The sequence below is a fragment of the Crotalus tigris genome, unplaced genomic scaffold, assembly GCF_016545835.1.
Source record: "Crotalus tigris isolate CLP2741 ecotype Arizona unplaced genomic scaffold, ASM1654583v1 scf7180000017791.1120302, whole genome shotgun sequence".
In the NCBI taxonomy this organism is placed as follows: domain Eukaryota; kingdom Metazoa; phylum Chordata; class Lepidosauria; order Squamata; family Viperidae; genus Crotalus; species Crotalus tigris.
The window spans coordinates 889,078-907,119 of record NW_024096638.1 but is presented as its reverse complement, the minus strand read 5'-3'; the positions used below and the strand labels follow the sequence as shown (position 1 = coordinate 907,119).

At 61.4% G+C, this 18,042-nt stretch overlaps 1 protein-coding gene across 2 annotated transcripts in view; it reads left to right on the top strand.

The window, feature by feature from the left end:
* Nucleotides 1-2,004: 2,004 nt before the first annotated feature.
* Nucleotides 2,005-18,042, top strand: part of CDH22 (cadherin 22) — a 65,175-nt gene continuing 49,137 nt past the window's right edge. The window contains exon 1 of one of the 2 annotated variants that reach the window (XM_039342431.1): nucleotides 2,005-2,137. The gene's annotated coding sequence lies outside the window, so the exon portion shown is untranslated. Of the gene's footprint in view, nucleotides 2,138-16,646; nucleotides 17,104-18,042 lie in introns of those variants that run through there. The other variant, XM_039342432.1, reaches the window with a different exon arrangement.

Genomic DNA, 18,042 nt, shown 5'->3' with positions numbered 1-18,042 from the left:
CTCATGGATGCCCTCCACGAAACCTTCCTCCAGCTGCCTTTCAGGCCATTGGAACACCCCTCCTCCCCGCCCATCTCCCAGGAGCAGAAGCAGGTAGGGGCACTGGCAGGTGCCTGGCACGTCTCCCTTTCTGAAGCTGCAGGACTGCAGCAGTGGCAGCACATTTTGCATAAAGTTCAATTAAATATTTGCTTTATAACTGCGCAACAAATTATTCATAAAGGCAGCAGAATCTAAGCACACATCTGCTACATGGAGGCAGGAAATGGCTCGGGGCTTCCAGAGAATCGAGGGTCGCAGGGGAGTCCTTCATGCAGGGTCCCCGGGGATCTCTTGTGGCCGGGCGTGGCTGGTGCCCACCAGGAATACGACAACCCTGGCTGCTGCAACTGCTCTAGGCAACGCCAATCCTGGTTTGGGATTGATGAAGATTACGCTTCTGCTGGGCCGCCCCCTGCCCATGCGCAGAGTACTTTGTGGCATAAGGCAAGCTACCCCAGGGACCATCCAACCAAATCGCAGAGCAAGCCTCCCTCAAAACACATTCTGGACGTGCATCCCACACTCCCCCCCCCGTCCCTGCAAGCCGGTCAGTGTTCTGCTCTGCGAGGGGGTTTGAGTCAGAGGGCCTTGTGTGCGGGGGGGGGACATGCCTCTCCTCTCCTCTGTCCTCTGTTGTGGCCTTCTCCATCCCAGAGCCCTGAGTCCCCCCCCCAGCAGGAAGCCAGAGAGGGGCAGAAGAGGTGAGCAATGGGGGGGGGGGACCTCGAAGCCCGAAGGATCTTCTCCAGATTCTGGGGCCACCTCAGGGCCTCCCCTCCCCATGAGGGGGGGCATGTCAGGCCTGCAGGCAAGAGGAAAGCAGCCTGAGCAAAGTTGGGGGGGGCTTCTGGCGGGGGAGGGCAAGAGCCAAAGAAAGGGGGAGGGGCAGGAAGAGCACGGCAGCCTCGCAAGGGTCCCCTAGGAGACCGGGGGGAGGGGCTGTTGCCAGGCAGTAGCCTGTGGCACGGCGGGGAGGGGGAGGGAAAGAGATGGTCAAGAGCAAAGGGAAACCTCAGTGAAGGAAGAAAGGCAGGAGGAGACCCCCGGGAGGGAGGCAACCCCTCAGGCATCAGAGGGCACCGCATGGGGGTCGCCCAAAGGAGAAACCCCCTCCCCTGCCTCCCCCAGCAGCCTCCCCCGGGCGCTTCCCGTCGGCCCTTCTAGACGCCGGCCGGCCGGGCTCGGCCCGACCCGAGGGCCGAGCAACCTTGCCTGGAAACTCCGGGCAGCGACCGGACCCAGGGATGCGCGTCCTCGCGAGGCCCGCAGGGGGCGCTGCGACACTGGAAGTGAGTTGACCTCGCGCCCATTTCCAACATCGCGCTACCCCTGCCGGGAGTGGAGCGAGCCGGGCCGCTCACACGTTACGCAGATTAACTCCGCCGCCCGAGCTTGCCCAGCGTGGCTCGCCCGCCCCTCCCGGCGCACTCTCCCAACGCCTGCTCCGCCCGAGACCCGGCTCCGGCGGCTCGCCCCGTCCTCGCCGAGAGCTGCCGCGAGCTTCCGCCGCGACGCTCCGGGCAGTGGGAGGGGGCGGCCCTCCGGCGAAGCAGCCCCGCTGCCCGACATCTCCCGGGAAGCCGCGGCCGGCCGGCGCCGGACGCCCCGCTCAGCCTCAGACGAGCGGACGCGAAGGGAACTCCGCGGACTCCACCGGCGCCGGCCGCCGCCCGAGGGAGGCGAAGCGCCGCGGCTGGAACGGAGCCGCGGCCGCCAGAGGGGGGTAGCGAGCGCCGGGAGCCCTCCGGGCGGGGGCCCTTCGGCGGCGGGGAATGCCCGGCCTGGGCTCGCGCACGTGAGCAGGCGAGGAGGACCCTGGCCGCGCCGGCCCATCCCCGCGGCGGTCGGCCGGGGCTGCAGAGCGCGGACGCCGCCCGCCAGACGTCCCTCGCCGCCGGGGCCGCGGAAGAGGCTGGGCTCCGCCGGCGCGCTCACCGCCTCGGCCCGGTGCCCGGCGCGCCCCAGCTACGGTTCTCCTGGAGCCGGCTGGGGAGTGCGCGCCCGCCCTGCCGCCCAGGCGTCGCCGCTGCTTTGCCGCCGGGGCTCGGTGGGAAGCTCCGCGCCGCCGGGAGATGCGCCGCCGCCTCCGATCCAGGTAAGAGGCTCTGCGTCCCGCCGGCCGGGAGAGGCGCACCCGCCCTGTCGGACCGCCCAGGAGCGGATCAACTTCGCAAACTTTGTCGCCGGCTTCCTCGCCGGGGCCGCCGCGGGCCGGTGGCTGCCCGGGGGGGGGGTCGGTTCGCCCGCTGCGCTGGGGAGGGGCGTCTCCCCCACCGGGCGGAGCTCCTGCCGGCCCCGCTGGTGCGGCCGTGCACCCGAGTGCACCCGAGGGGCCGGAGCCCCCGAGCCCTCGTTTCGCCGGGCCCCGCTGGGTCCTCCTTCGGCCTCGGGCGCTGGGAATTCGGGGTCGGGTCTTGCCGGGCTGGTCGGCTCCAGCCGGTCCCCGCGCTGAGCACCGGGTTCAGAAGCGCTTGGTGTGGCCGCCTGAGGCTGCGGAGCCGGGAACCTCTGCCGGGCTGCGAGCCTGGTGTAGAGGGAGTTCCTCTCTGGATCCTGGGTCGAGGGGGGGTCTCTTCTCAGCCTCCTCGCGAGAAGGCGAGCCCGCCCCTGCCCACGGCCAGTCCCCGGGAGAAGCGGGTCCTAATTCAGCTTGCTGCCCAAGGGGCACCGCTGCCAAGGTCCAAGAGGGCAGCGGGTGGCACCTCCACTCTTGTCCCCTCCTTGCCGCCAAGTGCCCTTCAATCAGGCTCAGCCGGTAGAGGCCAGCAGTAGGGCCCCCCTCCCCTTCTCAGGGCATTCTTTACAGCTTTGGGTCCTGAGCCCCCTCCAAGTGCCTCTCTGGGGTGTCGAAGCTTCACCTCTTTTGCCCTTGGCTGATGATTCACCAGCCGGGAAAGGGGCTTGGGGGAGCCCCTCCATGTAGGCAGCTATGCAGTGCCGGCCCAGGGGCTGCCTGGGGGTGGGCCTGCGTGGCTCAAGGGAAAGGGAGCCTGAGTGGGGCAGGCCTCCTGGCTGAAGACTCAGCACCTGCCGAATCTGGCTGAGTCTGGTGCCCCCCCCCAAGTCCTTTCTGTTCTGGGTGGGGAATGGGTGGGAGGGGCTGCTTCGTGTTCCCTCTGTTCCCTCTGCTGGCCGCAGTGGCCTGAAGAGCCCCTGGGTCACAAAAGCCACCCTGGCATCTCCTGTCTTAGCTGGCAGCAATGGGGGGCAGGGCGTTGGCAGACAAGCTGTGACAGATTCAGAGGCCCCCCAAAGGTGGAAAGAGGCTAACCAAGGCTGCCCCAGAGAGGTTCCTTGTGGGCAAGTCTCCTGGCCTGCACTGCAGGGTTGGCATTGGCCCTAGGACTTCCATCTCTCTCCTCCGGGCAATGGAGTTCCCTTTTACACGCCCCCTTCCAGCCTGAGATTTGTGGGGGTGGGGGTGGGGTGGGGGGTCCCTGAGCTGCATAAGGACTTCGGAGCAATGGGAGGCCTGTGAGCCAGTGGGGGGGGGGCTGTATGGACCAGGCTGCTTCTCCAGAAACGCCCCCTGGCTATTGGGAAGGCCAGGCCAGTCGCCCAGGAACCAGAAGCCCCCCTGGCTGCCGCTTGTCCCCAGAGTGTTGGTGCCTCTGGGTGGCAGCTCCCGGTGCTTGGGCTCCCCCAGCCCACCCGGGGGAGTTTGTGCTGCAGCCCTGGAAGCCCAAGGTGCAGCTCGCCTGCTTGGAAACAGCAGGGCCCCTGGGCTCATCCGGGCACCAAGAGAGCCCCTGTCCCTCCCAGCAACCCCCTCCTTTGGGGTGAGCAGGAGGAGCGGGAAAGGGGTGGCAGCTCAGGGTGGGTGGCTTCTGCTTTGGCGGTAGGAACCTTGATCACAAGTTGGGGGTGCGGGGTCTGGACAAGGCCCCTGGCTGCCCGGGATTAATTTTGGGGGAGCTGAGCTCTTGCCCATTTGAGACGGCTGCTGGTGCCCCCCCCCCACCTGGAGAGCTGCTGCAGAGAATCTGTTTGGGACTCTGTGCGTCCGTGTGCAGGTGGGTAAGGTGATCCTCTTTGCCAATGAGGTTTGCTGGGATGAAGCAGTGGTGTCTGTCTGTCTGCCTGTGTCTGCCTGAAGCAGCCAACCTCTTGGGGGGTGGGAGGGAGGAAGAAGGAGGATGCCAGGCCTGTCCGGCTTGCCTCTTGCTCCTTTGACCTTTCCTGCTGGCAGAGCACTTCGTTTTCTCCCTCCCAGCAAACTGCCTGACGCCTTGAAGGCCAAGGCCCGGACCCTGCAGGTGGAGCAGGCATGGCACCTTCTTGGGCCTGTCGCTTCTACCCGGGGGCAACCCAGAGGCACCATTCCTACGCCTGGCATGAGTCTGGGCTGCTTGCTGGCTGCAAGGTTGGCTCTGCCTTCCTTGCAAGGAGGGCGTAACTGTCTCCCCAGGTGTTGGCACTCCAGAGGCTCTTGGGCGCAGACAAAGTGGGGCCCCAGGATGGGCAGGGGACCCTGGGGAAATCTCGGGGGCTTCCCTAAAGAAATTGATGACCAGAGACGGGACTGGATTTCTATTTCTGGGCGGCCAGATGGAAACAGGGGTGCCTATGTGAGGAATTGAGGAGGGGGGGCCTCTCCTTATTCTCCATCGAGGCAGGGGTCTCCTCTCTGGGGCTTTGGTCCCTGGTCTTCTGTCTTGCAGAGACCGGGTGCCGCTCTGCTCCAGATGTTGTCTGCTCTGGGGGTTTCTTGACCTCTCTTATGCAGCCACAGAGCTGCTGGCCTCTGAATGAACTTTTGAGGAAAAGGCGGCTGAGGCAAAGACCCCCAGGCCTCCATGCTACCAGCCTCCCTCTTCCCCCCCCCTCCAAAAAGCGGCTACCTGGGAGCGTTTGGGTGCCCAAGACCTGCTGTAAGAGATGCACCGACCGGCCTGGCTTTTCCTCATGGGTGAAGACATGTCGTCATTTTTGTTGGATATCACTTGAGGCTTGGTGGGGGGGGGCTCTTCTGGTGCCCCTTCCTCACTTCAGACTTCTTTTTGGAGTCCTTCTGCCACTTTTACTTTTTTAAAAACACACACACTGTGTTATTAGCAAACTTGGCCCTGGCACGTTCATTGGTGAAGATGACAACAAGGAGTGATTTCAGTTCTAATTGTATGTGGGGGATTTATACATTCCTCGGGGGGGGGGGAGGATTTTTTTAAAAAAAATCTGATTTTTTGATGGCAAAGTTTGCTAGAAGTTTGAGCAAGGAATTTTCAAAAGTCTTTGGAAACAATTCTGTTCCAGTAGTAGTTAACCATCTCAGAAGCTCTAAAACACGGAGGGGCCAGGACGATGGTTTCTTTTTTTGAAGCCCCTCTGATCATCCTTCCACACAGCTATGGCAAAGTCCACCTTAGCCCCTCGCTGCCCGGGGCGAATGACCTGTGGAGACACGAGCGCCGGTTCTGAAGCCTTCACCCTTGGGCCGCTTCCCACTCGTTTAATAAGAGCTATCTGGCCTGTTGCTTGGGGAACTGACCCGAACCCTAATCCTGCGTCAGGCTAGAACCAGGAGATGGTGAGCTGTAGTCCCACCAAGGCCAGAAAGTCAGCTGGATGACCAGGGGCCAGCCCCTCTCCCTCCGCCCTAGGAAAGAAGCAATGGCAAACCACTTTGGAAATCTTGCCAAGACAACAGCAGGGACCGAGAACGGCACACGACCGAACGGACCGAACGGAACTTTAAAAAGCCGTGGAGCCTTTCTAAAAGTCGGCATTTTATTGGCTAATTTCCTTTATTCCTGAAGGGAAGCTGGTTTTAGAGGCACAGCAACTGCTGAGTTCTTTCTGAACGCCTGGATGAGCCCTGGTCAGATTTTGGGTTAGCTGGGTTTTCCTGTCTGAATTAGGCGCTGGGGTGTGTGTGTGTGTGTGTGTGAAATGCAACCCCAGCTTTCAAGCATTTCTCAGTGCTGGGACTTGAGCCTTCCTGGAGGGTACCGGGTGGGAGAGCAGCAGGTGGGAGGGGGCTGGCCAGGGAAGCAGCTCTGCAGGCCTTTCCAGCCCGGCTCGGCTGAGGAGCCTCCAGCCCTGGGGCTCTTTTTATCCTGCTCCCTTATGGTTCCAGGGACTCTGTAGAAAGTTTTGTTCCTTACAGTAATTAGGTCACCTGAGCTTTTTCTGTGGGCACCGATCCCGGGCCTTTGTGGCCCCACGGCTTTTGCTTCTGTGGGCCCCACCGGCCCCTCTTCTTTTCAGTCAGGGCAGCACCGCTGACTCCAGCCCAGATTCCAGGAGACCCTCTGGGACTGCTAGGCCACATCTGTCTGTGCAGATGTGCCCACCACCTGTGCAGAGAACCTGGGCTGCAGCCTACCTGCCTCTTTCCATGGAGAAGTCAACAATTAGAGGGGTCCAAAATGCCATTTCCGGAGACCCTCGGCTGGGAGGCTCCCAGGGGCCACAGAGCCCAATGCCTGCTCTGCGCAGGCATCCAGACTGAGGTTTCTTGGGGGACGGACAACCACCCGGAATGGGTTTGCCTTTGCCCAGTTGCCCCTAACCGGCTCCTGTCCCCCAAAGGGCTGCCCTAGCCAGAACCAGACTTAGCAGAACAAGCTTCCTGAAATTTGGGTATTGAATAACTAGGGGAATCCCCTGTTTGCCCCGTGGTGGGACCACCCCCAGAGCAGAGGCCTGCAGAAGGAGCATGGCTTCAGCGCCCCCCCCCCGTCGAATGGGTTGGCCTGAGATCTCCGGCCCTCCTGCGGTTTAGAGATCAGAACCGGCTGAAGGTGAATAGGGGGGGGTCTGATGGGGGGGCGCCACCAGCTGTTAGCCCCCCCCAGTTCTTCACGGAGCTGTGCCCGGGTTGGCTTCGGGGTCTCCCAGCTGCCGCCGTCTGCGGGGCTGCGGGAGCCCCGCCGGGGATGGGCGTGGCCAGGGCGGATGCCCAGGCCGGGGCAGCCGAGGCCAGCAGCAGCGCCGGGAGCCGCCCTCGGGGCCGGGCCTTGCGCGGCTGGCCGGCTCTGGAGGGAGCGGGAAGGGCGAGGCGACCGGCAAAGGCGAGCGGCGCTGATCCGGCGACCGAGCGGAAGGGGAGCGCGGGACGGGGCGGGCGGCGGCGGCGACCTTCCCCCTGCCTCTTTGCCCCGTCCGGGACCCGGGGGGGGGGCTGGTGCCAGCTGCGCCGGGTGGCTCTTCCGGGGAGGGCGGCGTCTCCCCCGCTGCGACCCCAACACCCCCCTCCCGCCGGTGGAAGCCCCCCACCCCGCGCCTCTTTCCCAAGCTTCGGCCGCCCCGCTCGCCGGCTGATTGCGGTCGCCTGGACGCCGCTCTGCTTCGAAGCCGCTCCGGAGTTTCTCCCAGCCACCCCCCAGGACTCCACCGTGGGGCCTCCTTCACGCTGCCCGCAGCCCTTGAGGGGTCCCCGTTTGGGAGGACGCCCTTCCAGGGGGACCCTCCTTGAGGCGGCTGCCCGCTGCTGCCAGGCCTCGGTCCTCACCCCCTCCCCTCTTTCCCCCTGCAGCCCCCCACCTCGGTCGCCTGGCCCTGGGGAACCTTGCTCCTGACTGAGCGGGGCTGGGGGAGCCCCTTCGTTTTGGTCTTGGGGGGCTGGAGAGACACCTCCCAATCCTGGGGCTGGAATCCTCCTTTCGTCCAATAGTAATAACTAAATAAATTGGTTCTGGTCAGGGAAATCCTCCCCTGCCTCCCCCACACAGGCGGAGCGCCCCCCCCCAGGGATAGGCTGGTCCAGCATGCACCCTCCCCCTTGGGGGCTGGGTCCTGCTTTGAGACTGGGCAGGTGAGGGGGGGCAGCCCTTTCCAGCGGTGCCCAGCTGCTGCTGCTGCTTCTGTGCAGGCCTTTCTCCTCTGGCTGGTTGATGTTGGGCTTCAGTCTGTGGAACAGGCTGTACAATTAATGGGAGGCGAGCGTCATTCATTCCAACTGCAGCACTCGGGGGATCCGCCATTCCGGGAGGGGAAGCGGGGGGGCTCTCTGCTGGGAACGAGTGTCACAGCACAGTGGACACAGAAATGAAAAGCTATTAATAATGATCCTGGAACTTCACTTCCATCAGTTGTTTATTTAAAGGTGCTGTATTCAAAGCCACCTGATTTATGTGGGCAATAACAGGCGTGGGCCGGGGATCACTTCTTTAAGCAAGGCTAATGGGGTGAAACCATCACACTGCGACAGCGGAGATCAAGCTGGGAAAATGATACTGAGGAGAGGAGTAAGCGATTTTATCCGGGATCTGTGCTGGGGAAGGAGCTGCGGTGTGCGCGGGCAGGCGAGTGTGCGGGCACCTCCACTTGGCTGCTGGCAGCATTTACGAGGGCTTTTATGCCCCTTCTGCCTCTTCTCTCCCAGCTGGATTTATTGGCTGTGAAAGGATATAAAGATTTGATTCTACTAGACAGCAGCTAAAAGCCTGTTCCTCGCATCACACGGGAGCAGGACTTTTCTATGAGTGGGAAGGGGGGGAGGCGGGGGGAGGGGGATGCTGTGGCTGCTCTGCGCCAGAGGAAGGGGAGATCCTGGCTGGTTGGTCGGATCATCAGCAAGTGGAGTCTATAAATGAGGTTGACGCCCAGCCAGGGACTTACCTGTTCAGCTCCAGTTCTCTGCTCTGATTGAGCTGCTCCAGAGGGCACAGATTCTTCCCCTCGGCTGCCGCTGCCGAGGTCTCTCTGGAGGGCCCACAGAGCCAGCCCTGCCTCCCACCCCCACTTTCCAGCCTCTCCTCTAGGGGGGTCCACAGTCCCCCTCCCAGGAACCTGCTTGGCCTTGGAGCAATGCCCAGAATCCCAAAGAGCAATCCTCCACACCCAGGGCTGGATCCAGCTTGCGATGGCTCCAGTGCTCTTACTGTACACCGTGTCACGTTAAGGATTTTGCATGCTGCCCTGGTACCTGTGAGGACAAGGCACGACTAACCATGAGGAGGGGGAGGGGAAGACTTTGGGCCCTTTCTCTCCCCTCCCAGAAAGGCCGGGGGTCAGCAGGCAATTCTGGGCAGGGCATTTCAGGAGCTGCCACAGGGCGCCTGTGCATGCGGAGCCACCAGGCGCTGAGAGCCCCCCAGAAGGTGCCTGGTGGGAAGGATGAAAAGGCAGCGGGCATTCTGCCCAGAGAAGAAGTGGTGGTGGTGGGGGGGTGTCTTTTGGCCATCAGGAAGGAGGGGCCGGCTTCTTGGAGCCCTCCCCCAGGTGGGAACTGCAGTGGAGCTGATGTCCTGGGGAAGGGGCTGAGGCCAAGAGACGCCTTCCAGAGGACTGGCCTGCCCCCAGGGAGGGTCCCTCTGGCCAGAGGGCTTTGCAGAGGCCGAAGCCTCATCCTGCCTGCCTCCCTGTTGAGCAGGGAGAGTCAAAGAGGCTTATAGAATTACTCTAAGCCCCTTTGAAGCCTTGGAAGTGGGTGGCGTGCAAACTCTTCCATAAGACAGTGTGTATAAATAAGAAAATGGCTCATAATGCAGGAAAAATGCACTTCCTCCCCCTCCTGCTTGTCTTGCAGGAAGGGAGAAGGGCCAGAGGGAAGCTCTGGAGGTGCCAGGATGGCGCAGAATCCGTAAGAGAGTCACCCGTGTCGGCACCCCTTTGAATTCTGTGCAAACGCTGGAAAGCAGGCAGGCGCAGCAGTTGGGCTCCTTCTGTCGCTACAGAAGGCAGCCTGGCTTAATTGCACCGCGGACTGAAGCCTGGGTGGGGTTCCTCCTCTTGATGACAGAATTGGGGGCAGGGGGGGCTCTGGCCACAGAGACAGCCCCAGGAGTTCTGAAAGTGACGGCAGCTGAGTGAGCAGCAGGGGGGCTCCAGGGCATCCCAGTGGGGCTGAAGCTGTCCCTGGGTGGGGATTGAGCCCCCTCCTAGCTGGCCAGGAAAACAGATGTGGGGAGGCCACCAGGGTGTCCTGGACTGACCAGGCAGTCCCAGCGTCTGGCAGGCACTGCAGGGTGGCAGCCAAGGGGGCTGCAGGGGGTTTGGGTCCCACAGTCTAAGGGAGATTTCTCTCCCGAAGTGCAGGCAGAGGACTGGGGGGGGGGGTGCAGAGGCTGTGTTTAAAGGCCCTGTCCTCTGCAGGCCTCGGGGCAAGGGCTGAAGAGGCCTGTGCAAGAGCACTCTGGGCACGCTCAGAGACAATGTGCGTTGGAGGGCCTGCCCACAGCTCCCTCTTCCCTTTGCTGTCTGTCAGCTTCCTAGCATTGGCCAGTACCCACCCTTACTGGGATTCGAGGAAAGAACAGCCAGCGGGCGGACTCGCTCAGCTGCCAAACTGGGTGGGTGGGTGGGAAGGGCCTGGTGGCTGAACCCGTCCCCTCATCTCCTATTCTATCTGGTTTCTAATTTTTATTTAATGAGTTCTCCTGAAAATAAAAAAATCATTGGAACAATTTTCCTAAGTATGAAAGATTAGTCTGCTATTGGCAGTAAAGGGGCTAATTACCTCCATCCTTCCAGAACCTGTTGGGCAGGCGGAGGGCATCCTGGGTTACTCCATCGGCCGCCTGGGCAGGCAGGAGGGCAGTTGGCCAAGCGCCGGACTTCCCTCTCTGAGGGACCGAGGGCTCCCTTGCCTGTCCGGCCCCCTCAGAGGGGTCAAAGCTGAGGAGGGCCGGCTCCTGAGGAGCCCCAGAGAGAAGCAGGGAGGCGGGGTCAGCAATGGGGAAGCACCAGGTGTCCCCCCCAGAGACCCACCTTTGCCTGGTCTCCTGCTCGGAGCTCTGCCCTGCTGGGAAAGGAGGTGAAATCCTGCAGGAGACCCTCTGCAGCCCCCCCCCCCAGGAGACCAGCCTGGCCCCTCCCTCGGTCGGATGATGGAGGGACTGGGTCCCTGCTGCAGGGGGAGGGTCACAATGAGGCAGTGGGGGGAGGGTTGTTCTCAGAAGGGTCCGAGTGGGAAAGGCAGAGGCCTGAGGGTGTCCAGACGGCCATCCTTCAAAGCTATAATGCTAATGGCGGATTTCAAGGGCCGGGACTTCAGCTGGGCTTCTGCCTGCCAAGAGCCAGAGGACCAGCCAATTTTGGGCTTCTTTCGCTGACAACTCATTTCTGAGCATGTGGAGAAGGGGCTGTGGGGGGGGGACAATCTGCTGCCCTGGACCTCGTCCTCACTGGGGTGAGGCGGGGAGAGTTGCCACCATGGGGGAAAGTGATTGGGTCATCTTTGAATCTGTGAGATCGAGACTGAAATGGCAGAGCAATTTCGGTGGGGGGGGAGAGGCCTGGGGTGCCCGGGGTGCCCATGAACGCCTGGATCAGCCCCAGTCAAACCTTGTGAGCCAGCAGGGAGAGGCGGTTCCCAAAGTGGAGTCCACTTCACAGTTGTCGTTGTGCCCTTGACTCCACTCTGGTCATGCCCCACTGGGAGTCCTGTGCCCAGTCGTGGGAACCACAGCCCAAAGAGGACAGTGGGAGAAGGTCAAGGAGGGCTACCAGGATGACCAAGAATCCGGAAACCAAACCCTGGGAGGACCTGGGTGTTTATCCTGCCAGGTGGTGAGAGCCAACTTCAAAGAGCTCTGCAGAAGAGGAACGGGCCCCTTCTTCCTGGCCCCAGAGGGCCTGGGGACCAGAGCCAGGAAGGAGGCCCAGGCAGAGGCCAGGAGGACCTTCCTACACGCTTGCACCATTGGCCGATGAATGAGGCTGCCGGTCATCGGCCAGAACGACTCTGGATGGAGACGGACGTACGTCCACAAGCCCTGTCCTTCCTTCCTTCCTTCCTTCCTTCCTTCCTTCTTTCCTTCTTTGTGTCAGAAGGTCTGGATGCTCCTGTGATGCTTTTGCCCCAAACAGCTAATATTTTTTCCTGACGTTGGAGAGAACCGGCCTGCCTCTCCTCTCTCGACAACAACTGCACCAGCCCACAGCTCACCACGGGAAGATGTGGGTCAAAAGGGCCCAACGCAGAACCGTCTTTCCGGGCCTCCCTGCGAATGGGCACTCTCCTGGGGCAGCCTAAATGACCCCGGCCCCTTTGGCACCCACATCCGGCTGCCGGCTCAGCTGGGACTCCAGCTTCAGTTTTGGGGTCCTCATCCTGGATTGGTGTGTTTGATTTGCTGCCCTTAATGTTACGATTCATTCGATGCTGCATGTTTTCCAAAATCAATACTGAAAATGTCTTTCGGGGTCTCCCTTCTTCCTTGGCCCAGGGGTCAGGTCAAAGCCGGGCTCTGAGGCCGGCCCTTCCTCCCATTGTGGCTTTCCTTGTGGAGCAGTAGATCGTGGATTGTTTGGTCGTGGGGGCTGTTTGTCCCGGAGGAAGGCTGGAAGATTATGGTGGCTTCTTCCCCGTGCAGCTGCGGTTCCTCTGGCTTCTCAGCCTTCCTTGCTCCTGGTTGCCATCTGGGGGGAGACAAGGGGGAGGGGAGGAGGGAGCATGCAGGTGGGGGGAGGGAACTGTGCTGTAGTCCATCTTCCATTTAACCAGCCATATTGAGTGATAAATAATTCATATTTCTGCCAAACATTTGATTAAAAGAAGCCAATTCCTTCTATGTTTGTCAGGGGGCAGAAAATCCATTTAATGTTTTCATTTTAATCGGTACTTTTCCCTCTGAATGCTTAGTGTCCGCACGGTCAGCGTGCTCTCCGCCCCCCCTGCAGCAGGTGCCCCAGCGGCCTCTCCCTCCTGGGCTGCGCTGGGCTGCAGAGGCCGGCCTGGCCTTTTCGGAAGGAGATGGAGCAGAGCCCAGGACTGAGGGCCACAACCGTGCCGTCTGTGTGTGTGTGTGTGTGTGTGTGTGTGTGTGTGTGTGTGTGTGTGGGGCGGGGGGGGAAGCATGTGGGTACTGAGGACCCTTGCTGCAGGGAATCTGCCCTCTGCCTGGGGCAGGCTGCAAGGGGTGGGAGGGCAGCCCCCCACCTTCGGCTTTGGGACCAGGAGGGCTCTGGGAAGATCAGGCTGTTTGGGCAGGGCCCACCAGTTTCTCCCAGCTGACTCTCCCCACGATTGGGGGGGGCGGAAGGGAGGGGGGTCAGTGCATGCCTGCCTGTGCATGGCTGTGTGTCTGCCCCTGGGCTGAACTGCCTGCCCTGGAGATGAACTTTCCTCCACCCAGACTTGGTGGTCTTGGGGCCTCCCACCCCAAGGGCTGGCTCCCGCCCCTCCCCCAGGAACGTGGGGTCCTCGCCCTCTTCCTTGGGGGCTCTCCGGGTTGTGCCCATCACAACCCATCGCTACTCCTGTCCATCTTGAAAGGCCAATTAATGCGCTGCATCCGTGCAGCTGAAGCATGAAACTTCCCTGTTTGGCGAAGAATTATTGCGGAGCGAGACGGTTCTGGCTGTAAAAGCCCTCTTCCCCCAGGGAGACGCTGAGATGTTCTTTGCAATTAAAATTTCTTTCAAACTCGGACCAAGGAAGATTGAAAAAAAAAAAAAAAGAAATATTTTCAGTTGCAAAGACCTTTCCCAAACAGGGACGGTGTGAGAGTTTTAACAAACACCTTTCCCGGCTCTGAAGACTCGCCAAAGTTTGGTGGAAACCATCAACTGGCTGGTCATTAAAATTTTGGGGAGGGGGAAGGGAAGCCCCGCCCCTTACAGAGTGTGGCAGCTAGTATGGGGTGGGGGGTAGGAGGTATCCATTCATTCCTCCCCCCCCCTCCGCTTGGGGTCTTCCAGCCCAGTGAGAAGAAAAGCTATGAAGAGGCCCCCCCACAGGGAAAGTAATTCTGAGAAGGCAGAAAAAGGAAGCTGTCCATTTACTTCAAGGGCAGAATAGATTACACTTTTAATAAGTATAATGGCTTTCTGGACCCTTTCTTATTAAAGCTGGAGTGTGACTGGGATTATCCCAGGGCTCTTTCACTTCTGGTGTTGCCTGTGAATCTGAGCGGAGGGGGGGGGATTGGCAGGGCAGGGCAGGAGGGCAGAGCCGAGCCCAGGACAGGGCTGAGTTGGGTCTCTTGCAGACCCTCTCTTTGTCTCCCGCCCTCCTGGGCACTGGCAGAAGGGGGCGGCCTGGCCAGGGAGGGGTGCATCCTGAAGGGGCATGGATGGCCAGCCTGGAGAGGAACGGTCTGGGTTTACCTTCGGGGGGGGGCTGCACCCATCTTCTCCTGGTGGGTCATCTCGAGGGGGTAGGTGGGCGACAGCCGCTTTAGCCAGGAGCTGGCAATGATCAAAGGGGCTGAAGTCTCTTGTGGCAGCAGGAGCCCACCGCCCCCAGGCCCACCAGGAACCAGTTGGGATGGGGGGGGCAGCTCTTAGGCGCCTGGGGGATCTGCCCTTCTTCCAGAGAGAGAGAGGGGGGGGGGAACTGAGTGGTCAGAAGACGCCCAGCTGACCAGGGGCTCGGAGGGCCAAGGATTCCCCCATTTGTCTAGGGGCTGCTCTGGTCACAAGCTGACTCCTGTGGAGTAGATCCTGGGAAATGGAAACTGTACAGACTCTCTCTCTCTCTCCCTGCCTCCCCCCTCCCCAGAAAGGAGAGTTAAGTGGAATTGGATCTGGTTTAAGAGAAAAGAGCCATTCCTGGGCTGCTATTTTTCCACACTGGCAGAACCCGGAAAAGGTGTTTGTTGGGGAATCTTGCCCTTCTCAGGCAGGGATAGATGGCTCCTGTGTTACTCCTGCGGGGGGGGGGGGATTTGCCCTGCTAGCTGTGGCGCCTGTGGGAGGGGGAGTCTGCTTTCCTTTCTGGCCTCCCTCCCCCCTCCTCCACGGACCCCAGAAAGAGCCCCCACATGGCCGGGCAGGCGTGTGCTGTGCTGTGAGGGCTGCCGGTAGTCCCCCCTCCCCAACCGCTGCATCGGTAAAATGAAATAAATATCGACACGGACGGGGTGCCATTCAATTTGTCCTGATCACTGGGCTGCAGTGAGTTCTGACAGGGCAGAATGTAAAACATAAGCTCAGGATGTAATTTCTACTGTCAACATGATGTACAGTATGGTTCTGCCAAACACACACTGAGAAAGCAGGGAGGGGGGGGCGGGCGGGCGGGGAGGGAGGGAGGGAGGCACGTGCTGTTGCCACCAAGCCTGGGAAAGTGGGGGCGGGAGGCGGGTGGGCGTCGGGTCCAGCCCTCCCAGAGACCAAAGGAGGTGCGTGGGGGTGGTTGGGTGGGGGGCTTCTTGAGGGAGGGATGCAGCAGCAGCGGAAGCAAAAGGCCACAGTGGGGGGAGGAGGGAAGAGAGTCCCCAGGCAAGTTCTGGTTCCCACAGCAACCGTTGCCCAGGCCTGGCACGTGTAGGTGGGACACGTTTGCTGGTGCGGTCTATGGATGTGTGGTACGCGTGCGTTGGTTGTATCCAGATGGGTTTGCCTAGACTCCCCCCCCCCCCGAGAAAGCCCTGGTTTGCTGACCTCAGAGGCCCCCAACCTTCAGGCAGGGCCCCTGGCGGTGGCTTTGTCCCTCAAAGGGAGCCACCTACAAGCATTAGCCCCCCCCCCGGCTCCGTCCTTTCTGCCCCCTCGGCCGAACTAGGGCGAAATGCCACTGCTGTCCACTTGAACTGCCCCCCAACCCGGCAACTCTGCAAGCTCTGGCCCCAAAGAGGCAGAAGGGCAGGCGGCACCTTCTGCCCCCAAGAGATTCTACCCGCTAGAAAAGCCCTCTTCCCTCTCCCTCCTGGCACAGGGTGGGCCCCCTCCACTCCCAGGGAGCAGTCTGGGCGGCTAAAGAGCAGGCCAGGCACTTGCCCCCTCCTCCCGCCGAATGAGGTGCCAGTTCCAGAGCCTCAAGTGAACCCCCCCTGCCCCATAACCGAGACCCCATCTGGAGGCTTACAGATGCCCCCTCCTGGGCAGTTTCTGTCTTGGAAGATGGCACCAGGACCACTCTTGAAGCAGGGGGCAGTGGGCCTCCAGCTTGCCTCTGGAGGGGGGGGGGGCGTCCGGACTTCCACCCTGCCCCCACCACCCACTTGCCGAGCCTCTTTGGCTGCTGAGTTCACATTTGGTTCCACGTGACTGGCCTAAAACGGGGCTGGGGCGTCGTGTGTGGCAGCAGTGCCGTTATGTGTTTTCCGGTGAGACCGGTCTATCGGGGCATCCAGGTCTACCCCAAATATGGGACAGAGCTTCCGCTTTCGCCTTTCAGCCCCAATTCCCCCTTTAATTCTTTGTCGATACAGGCCATTATCTTCGAGTGTGGCCTTGGCTAAGCAGGGGTCAGGCCAGCCAGCGCAGCTCTTCTTCTCCCAGCCCAGATGGAGGGTTTGGCACATTTTCTGACGGAGCCTCTTCCCCGCAGAAGGAGAAGCTTTGGGGGGGGGGGCGGGGATCACTCCTGGTTGGTTCTGCACCATCAACTGACTGGCTCAGACTGACCTCTGCACGTCTGAACTTGGGGAATTGGGGTGCTCCGCGTCTTCTTACAGCACTCCTTGAGACGGAGGTCTCTGCAGATCTTGACCGAGAGGATGCGCAGGGGAGCAGCCTGGTTGTGCAGGGCTCTGGGTGCGAAATCAGCTCGGACCTTGGGCTCAGAGGCCTAGAAGGAGAGAGAGAGAGAGAGAGGAAGAGAAAGAGGGCGAAGGGGAGATCTTTAACCTCCCTCCCTCCCACCCAAAGAGCGATCCAGCTCTTGGAAGCTGCTGGCGCTGTCAGGAGGGCGAGGGAAGAAGCCTTCCAGCCTGGGGTGGGATCGGGCGGCTTGCCGCATCTCCGGCTTGGAGGAGTAGCGGCGCGCAGCATAGCCTCCCATGCAGGGAAGCGCCGAGGGCTCCTCCTGGAGCGGGCCGCTCGGCTCCTCTTTCCTTGCCCGCCCTGGTCCTCCTTAGCAAGGCTTGCCCGACGAACCGGCGCTCCCGCCCAGCACGTGGCCTCCGGGCTGCTTCTGGGCTGGGCGGCCATTAGCCGGCCACGAATTCCTTGGGAAAGTGGGCCAAAATCGGCTGAAACCGAGAAGAAGCGACCCGTAACTCTCCTGCCCTGGCGGGCCGGGCCGGGAAGGGGGGCTGCGAGGCAGCGCCCGAGTCTCCGGGGGTCCCGGCGGCGCCCACCACGCCCCGCGGAGGACCGGCGGGCTGGTGGTTCCGTTTGCTGGGCTGAGCTCGGGGGGAAGGGGCGTTGCTGCGGCTGGAGGCTCGTAGGAGAGAAGGCTGAAGACAGCGGAGGGCCCCAGGCGGCTGTCCCGGTTCTGCCTGGACCGTGAGCGGGAAGCCGCAGCAGCTGGGAGAGGCCCCCGACCTGCCCCCCTTCCCCAGAAAAGGGGCGGAGCGGTGGGGCCCAGAGCAGGTCGCTGGAGAGAGAATTGGCTGACCCCCGGCGGAGACTGGGGGGGCGGAGGAATGCAAATGCACGGGTTGCACGAGAGCGGGGTGTGGGTTGGGGGGGGGGATGAGCCCCGGCTGCCCTCCCCACACAAGCAACCTGTGCGAAAGGGGGACGGGGGGCAAGGGCAGCCTCGTGGGCGCTGCCCTCTTCCCGAGTATCTCCGTGGTTCCACGGAGGGGCTGAACTTCCCAGGCCGGCTTTCCAGGGGTGGGGGAACAATTTTTTTTCTTGGGTTGCATTTGTAAGTCTTCCACAGTTCGCACAAAGCTAAAAAATTATCTTTAAGTGTATACCAGGAAATGAAAGAAATTTGTTTTATTATGTTTTTGTTTTAAGAAAGATTATTTTAAACTGCACAGAAACCTCTGGGCAACTGCATCCCTGGGCAACAGAGGAGGGGGCTTCGCGCTCTCTGGCACATGCGGAGAGAAAGCCTTTCTCCTGGGCAAGGGCAGGGAAGGCCCCGGCCTTTGAGGGGGCTGCCAGGGAACCCCTGGCCTTCACAGGGTGGGTATCTGGGGGGGGGTCTCCCAGCCCTCCCCGGGTCAGGGACAGGGCAGGCTGCTGCTGCTGCTGCTGCGGAACTCTGAAGTAGCCACCGACTGACCCCTTTGCTGGGCAGAGAAGCCAAGCTGGTCAGCTTCTGCCTTCTCTCTCCCCCCCCCCTCCATCTGTGGGTCTCGGCTTTGACAGAACTCTGTGCAATTGCTGAATAAAAGTGTCACCTCCCTGCCCCTGACCAGTGACAAAAGTTTATGGGCTGAACACTTTATCCTGAGTGGAGGAGGAGGGAGGGAGGGAGGGAGGGAGGGA